This window comes from Scophthalmus maximus, chromosome 11 (assembly GCF_022379125.1).
Source record: "Scophthalmus maximus strain ysfricsl-2021 chromosome 11, ASM2237912v1, whole genome shotgun sequence".
In the NCBI taxonomy this organism is placed as follows: Eukaryota; Metazoa; Chordata; class Actinopteri; order Pleuronectiformes; family Scophthalmidae; genus Scophthalmus; species Scophthalmus maximus.
Genome location: NC_061525.1, coordinates 431,909 through 443,427, shown reverse-complemented (window position 1 = coordinate 443,427; position 11,519 = coordinate 431,909). Strand labels below are relative to the sequence as shown.

At 43.2% G+C, this 11,519-nt stretch overlaps 1 long non-coding RNA gene across 1 annotated transcript; it reads right to left on the bottom strand.

Annotated features, from left to right (window-relative positions):
* Window positions 1–380: 380 nt before the first annotated feature.
* Window positions 381–6,274, bottom strand: LOC118299280. The gene is made up of 3 exons (XR_004789816.2): window positions 6,001–6,274; window positions 5,408–5,659; window positions 381–441 (listed from the first exon to the last, which is right to left on the bottom strand). It is a non-coding gene; the product is annotated as an uncharacterized LOC118299280 (long non-coding RNA).
* Window positions 6,275–11,519: the final 5,245 nt, after the last annotated feature.

Sequence of the window (11,519 nt, the reverse complement as noted above, 5' to 3'; positions counted from 1 at the left end):
TTTATTACCTCCAGCACATTGGTTGTTGTTGAGTTCACCTGTGATGCTTCCACTTGCTGCAAAAAATAAACCAATACCAGTGGTGGCTGCTTGACTTTACAGTTATATAGTCTGTCTAAATATAAAGTATTAGAGACTGTCATCTATATTCTGAGATGTAGCTCTTAGTTCCACTTTATCCTACATTTGTGACATAACAGTGTTGTCAACATAAAAATGTGAGCTACACTCTTTAGTGGACTTCACATTTTTCATTATCTGAAGCATTTATCACCCATTTATTAATTTTTGAGTTTGTCCGTCGAGGTGTCCAGAGAGCTGCAGACCTTGGCGTGCTGTTTGGCTGGTGGACTGGGGTGGAAAAGTCTTCTTCACTGTGTTTCCACTCCGTGAGGAAGAGCAGCAGCTGACGTCCTCATCATTCACTGTGGTGACGACAACCTGAGGGAGATCAGTAGCATAAGGCTGGTCCACATGAAGATGACCTTCTATGAGGAGCTGATAGGGACATAATGCAGAATTACCTCACACACACAACTGAAACCCTCTCACACACACAACTGAAATTACCTCTCACACACACAACTGAAACCCTTTCACACACACAACTGAAATCCTCTCACACACAACTGAAATTACCTCTCACACATACAACTGAAATTACCCCTCACACACACAACTGAAATCCTCTCACACACACAACTGAAATTACCTCTCACACACACAACTGAAACTACTGATTTCAGCCAGACTTTTATTTTTGGATTGAAAAATGTATTAGTATCTAACACTGTCCAGCCACATGTTTTAGCGATGAAATTGCTTGTTGATTTTAATCTTGACATATGCCTTGCAGTGCTCCAGACACAAGGAAAAATCTAGACAATGTCTAATGTCTCCCTTACCTTTTCTTTCCCCTCTGTACTGTCTGCCTTTATCTGCCCTTCATCCTTAATGTCAAAAAGAAAAAAATCTAAAATGATCACTGTCACACCGCGGTGAGGTTTGTCTCGTCCTGGGTTTTTGTCTCGTGACTTTCTGTTTTATTTTGAAAAATAACTCTACTCTCGTTTTCAGATCACTTGCCCTTCCTCATGTGTCACCGGTCTGATTGTCTTCCCTGATATCTGATCTTGTCCACCTGTTCCCCATTCCCCACAGGTGTTTTATAGTCTGCGTCTCCCTTTGTCCTGTGCCAGTGTTATCGTTTCAGCCGAGCACCCCAGCCCCATGCCACAGTCCTCGCCTTGCCCAGGCCTTGCTTTTCTCGTATTGTTGGTCTGTACTCTTTGCCTACTTGTGAGTGATTTTTTGTTTGTAATTTTCATAGCACAGTTTCGTAGCGCAGTTTAGTTCATAGCCGTTTTTCTTTGCCTGTTGGAGGGATTTATATTAAGTCAATTAGCTTAGTCTTGAGGTTATTTGTCCCCCTGTTTTTCGTTCTTCAGTAGAATCGCCTTATATTTAGTTGTGAAAGGAATTTTCTACAGCCTTTTATTTTTGTCAATCTGTCAGAGGTTTAAGATTATTTGAATAAAAGCCTGCCTGAACTGTCTACTCTGCATATGAGTCCTCTTTAATGTTCTGGCCTGATAATCACTTGAAGCTGTTTTGGCCTATTTGATAAATGTATATGTACTCTATTGATTCTTGCACTTTTGGGTAATATCTTCATGGTTGACTTATAGTAAGTCGCTTTGGATAAAAGCGTCTGCTAAATTAATGTAATCTAATAATTTCTGTTTACAGATTTTCTTTTTATGGCCAACGTTATCCAACTATGTGGTTTGCTACATTTAACTTCTAAATTAAAAGTCAGTCGAACAAAATTACATCGAAATAGCCTAAATAAAACACATTCAACACTTCAAAGTTGTACAATGAAACAGGATTTTAAACCGTCCTCCCGGTGTTCAGCAATAGTGTCGGGAGACAAACATGGCGGAGGAGAAGCCAACGTAAGAGCGGCTGCTGTCTGTTCTGCTGGATGATCTGGAGTTTTATCCGGGGGAAGTTTAACTTCATGTGCGTTTTTAAAAAAAATGTTTTCTGCTTCCTTCTCCTCCTCTGACACCAGCGCTCCTGTTCTCTTCCTGATTTCGTGCTGGTAACGTTACAGACCGAACTTAATGTATGTGAAACCGAAACAAAACCCGTTCACGCAGGGTAGGTAGATGCAGGTGTAAGGAGATCAGAGTTTAGCGGGTAACACAAATCAAAGATATAGCCATTCCAATTTAATTATTTATTTTTATCTATTGTATATTTGCGTCTGGATGGTCACCACTGGTGACTGGCAGAAAAAACAATTGGAGAAATCAATAAGTTAGTCGCATTGGCGACCGTTTTAGTCGCTATCTGGAGCTCTGCCTTGTGGGCTGGATTTCGGATTTTTTAACAGATAGAATGGCCTTGTGTCAGAGCAACACTCCTCTTCCACTGGCTTTCCTCAACATTTGGTCCTGTCCCTTTTGCTCTACATTCTTTACACCAATGACTGTAGAAGCCAGCATGGGTATAGAAACATCCTTAAACTTGCTGATGATACAGTTATGGTCAGCCTGCTCCATAAAGATGAACCTGAACTGGGCGCCACAAGGACAGGGATCGCCTTTGTATGTTCTAATTTTTGTTCTGTTATGTTATCAATGACTGTGCTTCAACTGTCTCAGTGTCATTTAACATATAATACTCATGAAAGTGATCAAAGGAAATAATGGCTGTGTTGTAACATAACATAACATTATTCATAATCATTTTCGATACCATCCGTGACAGAAACTATATTATTAGGTCATCTTCATCTCTTGCGCCTGTCTGTGAGACGTGTGTGTCAGATCACTCCTTGTGGCTGTTGCTCTGTCCCTCCTTGTGACTGCATTTTCATCTCCACTAGGAAACAAAAATTGAATTGTCCATTGTCCATGTGAAATATAAAACTCCCTCCTTCAGACGCGATCCAGACATTCAAGACGCCTTTGTCGTGATTGACAACATCTCTAACGTTGATGAGTCCCAGTTGCTCTGATCACCTGCACTTGCTTGGACCTTAAACAATGCGCATGCCAGGTGTGAGGCTGATAAGATGAACAGTTCTCAAGATGACAGACAGGTATCTTGAATTATTAGCAAGATTAGTTAGAAGATGTCTCCAGCAGTAGAGAGTAGCCTCTCTACTTCCCTAATACATTATATACATATATATATATATATATATATATATATATATATATATATATGTGTGTGTGTGTGTGTGTGTGTGTGTGTGTGTGTGTGTGTTTTAAAATTAACTTAAAAATGTATTTATTTGAAGAACACAAAACATAGGTATGATAGTGGAAATTAAATGAAAACCATAGCAAAGACAGAGGTATGGTCTTAAAAATATTAGGAAAACTCATCTGATATAGGGCTGGGCGATATATCTTCGATATATTTTAAAACATGATATAGGATGAGACAATATCGTGTATATCGAGATTCGTGTTGCGTTAAAATAACGTTATTTAATAACGTTTCTTTCGCGGAGCCGCCAGTTCCCCTGTTTCTCCCCTCCCTGTCTGACCCTCACACACAATTTCGCCTGGCCCTGCCCCGCTTCCTCTCTGAGTGAAACCCATAACCGCACCTCCCCTACCCACTCACACACACACACAAACACACATGGAAACAGAAACAAATGAGAGGAAAGCAGCCGAAGATTATTACAAATACTGGCTCGATCATTTGAAGATGGATTCCAGGTTTCAGATGTGTAGAGAATCCCGCAAACAGGTTACAACTAAAAGTTCGAGCATGACAAATCTCTACCACCATTTACAACAGCGCCATAAACCGCAGTACGAGGAGTGTGCAAAACGCCGAGCTTGAAGCCTCCACAGCCTTCTGCACCGAAACAAAGTTGCAAGCTTCATTCAGCCTTGCTGTGCCCTGTTTGTACAGCTCCGTGCATTCTGTGATGCAAGAAAGGAGCATTTTTTAAATATTATTATTTATTGTTATTTAACAAACAAGTTTATTTTTGTGTCAGTTATGGTTATTATGTGACATTGTGTTGTGATTTGACTTGGAATTGTCTTGGAAATTACTTTTTTGTTATTTCTTTACCCGAAACAAATATCGAGATTTATATTGGGTATCGCCATTCAGCTAAAAAGTATCGAGATATGGTTTATGGTCCATATCGCCCAGCCCTAATCTGATATATTGCAATATCCTCAGGAAATAATCTGTTAATAATTTCATACAATTTGCTACTTTATTTAAAATTCCTGCAGGTGTCAAGTTCACATATTTTCAAAAGAAGTTACTTTTCCCCCTTCCTTTGTAATGGTATGTGAATGGGGGTCGTCATTGTCTTTACAACACATATGTGGTAAGGATATTAATGGTGGCGATCTGTTTTATAGTTTTTTACATTTATGTATTTATGGTAACGAGATTGAAACATATTAGACATGTCACATACTGTGCAAATAATACATTTTGCACACTATGGGATGCAGGGCATACAAAGGCAGACAGTAGAGAGGAGAAAGGAAAGGTAAGGGAGACATTAGATATTGTACTCTGACATCAATATATTTTGGCTTCTGAAAATTTAATTTGGCTCCTAGATTTATTTTTGTGTCTGGAGCCCTGCAAGGCTTATGTCAAGATTAAAATCAACAAGCAATTTCATTACTAAAACACGTGTTAAATACAGATAAAAAAATAAAAGTCTGGCATGTGTGCCAGGACCTTGTAGCTGAATTCAGTAGTTTCAGTTGTGTGTGTGAAAGGATTTCAGTTATGTGTGTGTGAGAGGTAATTTGTGTTGTGTGTGTGAGAGAGGTAATTTCAGTTGTGGGTGTGAGAGGATTTCAGTTGTGTGTGTGAGAGGTAATTTCAGTTGTGTGTGAGAGGTAGTTTCAGTTGTGTGTGTGAGAGGTAATTTCAGTTGTATGTGTGAGAGGATTTCAGTTGTGTGTGTGAGAGGTAATTTCAGTTGTATGTGTGAGAGGATTTCAGTTGTATGTGTGAGAGGATTTCAGTTGTGTGTGAGAGGTAATTTCAGTTGTGTGTGTGAGAGTGTTTCAGTTAAACAGGAAGGCGTTTCAGTTGAACAGGAAGGTGTTTCAGTTGTGTGTGTGTGAGAGGTAATTTCAGTTGTGTGTGCGAGAGGGTTTCAGTTGTGTGTGAGAGCATTTCAGTTGTGTGTGAGGTATTTCTGGATTATGACCCTAACGGCCCCTCATACATTGCAGCTTGTCCATGGTTGTGGAGCTCGCGAAGTTGATGTCGTCGTCTTGCTATGTGTGATGTGATTATCATGTAATCAGCGTAGCCACCGGTTCGAGCCTCGCTCTCACTCGGTGGTGTTGTTTAACGTCGGGTATTTTTGGCACGGATTGTAATGTGCTAATACCTTTACTCTCGGATGGTCAAGGGTGGCTCTGTGGGGAGCGGAACCCTTTTGCGGTGGCTGGCGTGAATCCAAGTTGCTCTCTCTACCACCTTCACAGCCGTTGGGGTGACCAGAAGCACTTGGAACGGTCCCTGCCACCGTCTGGACCTCCAGTTCTTTCTCCTGAAGTCCTTTACCACCACGTAGTCACCTGGCTGAATCCTGTGTAGCTGGCTCTCAGCTGTGTGTGGGACAGCTGCAGCTACCTGTTTCCTTATGTCAGATAGGGTAGAAGATAGGTTAGCACAATAGAACAAAATGTTGCTTTCACAGAGGGTTGTCGGGGGGGGGGGGAACTCCCTCGGGTGAGCCACACCAATGTGGGGAGGTACTGCGAACAACACTTCAAAAGGACTAAGATTATTTCTCGTTCTTTTCATCATCCTCATTTACATCAGAACCAGCGGCAGAGCTTATGTCCATGGAAGACCGGTTTCTTCGCAGCATTTGGCCAATCTAGTTTTTATTGTTCCATTCTCTCTCTCTACAGCGCCTCCGCTGGCTGGTTGATATGCACAATGCGTTCTCAGATCAATGCCCAAATAGCAACTTACTTCTTGAATGGCTTGGTTGACAAAATGTGTCCCGTTGTCGCTGGACAATCTGCTCGGGATTCCCCATCTCGGAATAATTTCGGTGAGCAGTGCTTTCGCTACTACTCCAGCTGTTAATTTCGAGGCAGGGAAAGCTTCCACCCATGTGTCAACTTTGCAAAGTGAGCAAAACAATGTTTGGGGAGGCAAGGGTTACCATTCGGCCCCCACCAAACGCCACCACTGAAAGTATATCCTGACGAGGACCACAGACGTTTCTTCTCCGGAGTGGAGAGAGCCTGCAGTTGGGAGAGGGAGGGAGGGAGGGAGGGAGGGAGTCAGGGAGTGTGTCATGTGTCTGCATCAAAGCTACATTAATCAGGGGGGGTCGGGCTGTGGCCTTGGCAGCTGCATCTGCCCTCGCATTCCCTGTAGAGACGGTGTCAGAGTTGTTCGTGTGTGCAGCAAACTTGCATACAGCTAAAGATTTTGTTAGCAAAATGGAGTCCAGCAATTCAGACACCAAAAGATGACACCAAAAGTTCATGCGAGAGCACATCTGGTGCTCTCGCATGAACTGCTGCATTTACTGCTTGCAGATCTTGGCGAATCTCCGTTCAGTAGGTTGGCTTCCCTTCTCTGTAGTCTCTACAGGCAGGCAGGCTGTCTCCCCCTCACACGCCCCTCCGCCATCTTCGTCTGTTAGTCAATCAGAGTGACAACCACCTCGTCTCGCCCCTCTTCTGGCCTAATCGCGTCGCTGAGGGCAGTCTTTGGCCCAGTGTTCCTTCTGATGGCAAATGAAACAAGTGTCTCTGTCCACGGGTTGAAAATTCTGCCAAGACCCTCTCTGTCCCCTGTTGCCGTTCCCTCTGCTGGGGCGTTTCATTGAGGTACATTTGAGCGTTTACAGCGTATTTCTTGACTTCAGTTAAGTGGGCGTCTTGCCAGTCTACAAGATACGGTTCCACGTACTTTCTAATCGGAGTGCTGAGTCCGGTGAGGAAACCCTGCCTGAAGTGGGCCTCCCAGAGACTCGCAGTGTTCCCCCAGTCGGCTGGTTCCTCCATGCTGCAGTTCTCTTTGAACATGACATGAAATCATTGATAAAACGTTTCCACTGATTCGCCGTCTTCCTGCTTGCAGGTGGCAATTTTTGTCGTATTTACTTTAACGGGGAAAGCCTCTCTGATAACTCGTCAGAGTTTACTGAGGGCTGCACGATATAGTCGATTAGCGTCATCAGTCCAGATGGGTTGGAGCAATTGGTCTTCAACAGCTGTGGCTGCGCTGATTTTGGTGAAGTGAGCGATGCCCATATGTAAAACTAAAAGTCTGCGGAGCTCAGGCATCGTTGGCATAAATTCTGCACAAAATGCCATGAGACTTTCAGTGAATTTAGTGCCTGAGAGTGCCGCGTTAGGCAGCTCCGGCCGCGGAGCTGGAGCCATCGTGCTGGTCTGTTTGGATGGGGATAGGGAGGAGGGGAACATGTGTTGAGGACCTGTTAAAGGGGGATACATACAAGAGGCTGTGTGTGAATCAGTCAAATCAATTTTTTCTTTTTCTGCTTTGTCCTCTGGAGGCTTTTTAACTGTGTTAAGGCTCTGGCGAGTTGGCGATTTTCTTTTCTCTCACATTCACATTGCCATGATGAGAGGCATTTGGTTTGTGATTCTATTTGATTTTCTTTCCTTCTTTCATTTTTATCTCAGCTTTTTTCAAGCTTTTTTCAAGGTTTTTCAGTGTATTAGAACTCAAAGAACCTCCTTGTGGAAAACCATGATTTTTTTACCCAGTGATTAAAACGCATTACTGACTCTGGACCGTGTTTTCTTATCATTATGTCAACTATGGGGCCACGCCGCTGTAACAGCATGGCAAATTGGCCTCTGATGAAAAATCAGGATTTTGATAACTTTTTATGTCATAGGTGTTTAGATGACGCAAAATTTGAAGCTGCTCATGTAAAATCTGTAGGAGGAGTTTGTTAAAGTATGAAACGTGTAAAATGGCAAAAATTAGACTTCGAAACAAAATGGCCTACTTCCTGTTGGTCAGAGGTAATGGCAGCCGGAGGGCTCTTTTTTGGGGTTTGACATGATACATATGCCAGCCAAATTTCGTACATGTTGGATAAACACGTTGGATGAAAGAATTTTACGCAAATTACATCACTCAACTGGCAATTGTGTACATTTTGGCAAACCTACATGCGCATATGAAGGCAATCAAAAATGAGTGCAATGCGCAAAGAGAAAAATTATAATCCTTTCAAATACAATGGGACCTTCGCCAGCCTCCAGCTGGTCAGCGCTCGGGCCCGTATAATCCTTACAAAAACAAGAGGGTCTTCGCTTCCCTCCTGCTGTTCAGCGCCCGGGCCCTAAAAATCCTTACAAATACAAGACGGCCTTCGCCAGCCTCCTTCTGGTCGGCGCTCAGACCCTAACAATAGGGTTCCCAGCAATGCTTGTACTGGGATCCGCGTTGCCTTGAAAGCCCCCTCTTGCTCTCCCTGATCACAACTCTGAGAGGAGTAGTGAGAGGAAGAGAAGGTGAGAGATGGAGAAGTGAAGATCATCCGATGGTGGACGCTGTTCTAACTATAAGATTTCTCAAAGAGGAAGGTTTTAGGTTGAACTAAACTGGGAGCTGGTTGCTCTGCCCCCCGTTCTACTTTTACAGACTCTGGGAACAACAAGTAGTCCTGTGTTTACAGAGAAAAGCGATGTATTAGGATAATATGGAATTATGATCTCTGTAAGATATGATGGGGCCTGATTATTAAGGGCTTTGTAGGTTAGGAGCAGGATTTTGATTCTATTCTGAATTTTACAGGAAGGGATAAGTGTGGGCTTCGTGGGCACGGGCTGGAACTGGGTAACATTGTTGGCCCTTTGAGGCATAAATGTGGGCTGAATGGTCATGGGCTGGACGTGTCTAACACTGTGTGGGACCCATATGGTCTCAGTTACATGGGTCCCTCATGGGATGCCAAATGGTTCCAAACAAACACCACCCGAGGGCTAGGCCTCACAGCTACCGAGGAGCTAGACTTAATGACTAAATGGCTCGATAGAGATCCAGTCAAACGTCTGTGATTGGTACACGTGACAAATCCTGTCGTAGCACTCAGAAAGGCCTGGGAACGTCTCCAGGAATGTTATGCAGCACCTGAAATAATCTAAAGTCACTTTTCAACCGGCTTGACAAGACTTTCACGAAAAGAACATATGAGGCTATGTGAACTAGCCGACTTGTTAAAGTTGCTGTCGGTAGGTTTTGAAAAAATAACTTATTTTTTCATATTTGATGAAACTGTCGCTATATGCTGGTAGTAATATGTGAGACATATCGTCTGTGACAGACTCTGGTTCATTCAGCTCCCCCTACTGCCTTTAATGCCATTTGCCAGAATCCACCGTGCCCGAACAAAAAATGAGAAACCAATCACTTTCAAAATATACTTTATTGCAAAGCAAATACTGAGGTTGCATAAATATCAAAATATAACTTTGAAATAAATAAATTAAATGAAAAAAATATATATTGCACAGCACAGTGTTTACATATAGCAAAGTCTGAAGCTAAACCATCTTCGGATGATACCAGTGCAAGCAGCAGGTACCAACTGGCTCATCACATGAAGATCAGCTATGTCTAAGGCTCCCAGGTCCTCGGGTGTTGGGCCGACACACCGACCTCTGCCCCGTCTCCCACGGCCGCTGCCCGGTTCGAAGCAGCCGTGTTCACTTCCTCATCGGAGTCCAGTGTACCAGTCTCAAAGCTCTAATAATGTTATAAAATATAGATATAAGCGTCAGTCATCTTGCAAAGCAACAAATGATGTATGTGGAGATGAAGCTGTTAATTTACAGGCCTACCATGTAACACTGCAGTAGCTAACATACATAAACAATCTAATATAAACTGATTTACGGTTGCCCACGTTCAAAAACACTGACGATGTTGTTTTCACAAAAAGTCACAGGATATAACGTGAGGCAACGGTAACTAAAAAACGAGTTATAGTCTATCAATGTGGACAGTAGTCCGTGTTAGCTTCAGGTTAGCTGGATATCTTGGATTTTGAATTCGGAGACTATGTCCACACTTCTCTCAATCCTACCGACAGCAGCTGTAAAGGAAGTGCAATGCGCCAGAGAGGATGTCTACCTCCCAGGCCTGTTTTACCTGGACACTGCACAAGGGATCGAATCCATAGTTGCAAATCTGCCCTATGGTCTTCAAGAAAAGTGGATATCTGCTGGTTCAAAGGCCAAATATGAAAATTATGGTCGATTTCCTCTATTTTTTTGTTTTTCACAAGTTTTGTGCACTACGAGGCACGGAAAAGAAACGACTATAGCTTTGCTCTTCCAGGTGCTAGTGGCTCACCTGTAAAGCCTGAAATACCCTTTTTCTAAAGCAATCAAAATCCTATTTCGGTTCACAAGACAGATGTTGTCTGAACAAGCTTGAAAGCAAACAATTTGAAAAGCTTCAGCCACCCAAACAAAAGCTGTCCAATTCATGGCAAGCCACATTGTCTCAGGCGATGCAAAGCCTTCAGAGCCAAAAACCTAGAGGAAAGAAAAACCTTTAAGTGCTTTAAGTGTTGTGGTTCAACCACCCACATAGCAAAGGACTGTCCAACCATAGTTAAGTGTACAAAGTGTCTCTATCACGACTCTGCTATGCATCCAGGCCCTGCACCTCAAGGCATGGCTCCCTCAACCTCACCACAACATGGCGGGAGGGAGAAGAAAGCAGTGACATCAAAGCTGTCATCAGCTCAAAATGTATTGAAGTTTGTGGTGCAGGACAAGTCGGCAGGTCATGTTCCAATATTCGCCTAGTGAAGTAATATCACAAATGCAACCGGACAAAGCCATGAAGGCCTACACCATCTTGGTCGACCAAAGTAACCGGTCGTTAGCAAGGTCTACTTTCTTCAAGCTTTTTGACATCAAGTGTGAACCATATTCCTACTATTTGAGAACGTGTTCTGGCACAATGGAATCATCCGGACGTATGGCTGAAGACTTTGTGGAGGAGTCACTTGATGGAAAGGTCACAATCCCTCTACTCTACTGACCGACAATTGGTCAGAAATCCCAACGCCAAACGCAGCTCTGTGTCACCCTCATCTTGTCAAGGTAGCAATGCACATCCCAGAGGTTGATCCTACAGCGGAGATTCTCCTGTTGCTTGGCAGAGATGTCATTAGAGTTCGAAGATACGGGAACAAATCAATGGCCCACACGCCTAGTCCTTGGCTGGGTGCTAGTCGGAGAAGTCTGCTTGGGGAACGCACACAAGCCTACAGTACATGGACTGTATTTATATAGGGCCTTTCTAGTCATATATATCTAGCCACTCAAAGCGCTTTACAGGAAAGTCACACTCACCCATTCACACACATTCATACAGCGCTGCTATTTACCTCGCATTTTTCTGTCACATGCATACACATTCATACACTGTTGGAAGAGCAGTCAGAGGCAAGTTAAGGTTAAGTGTCTTCCCCAAGGACA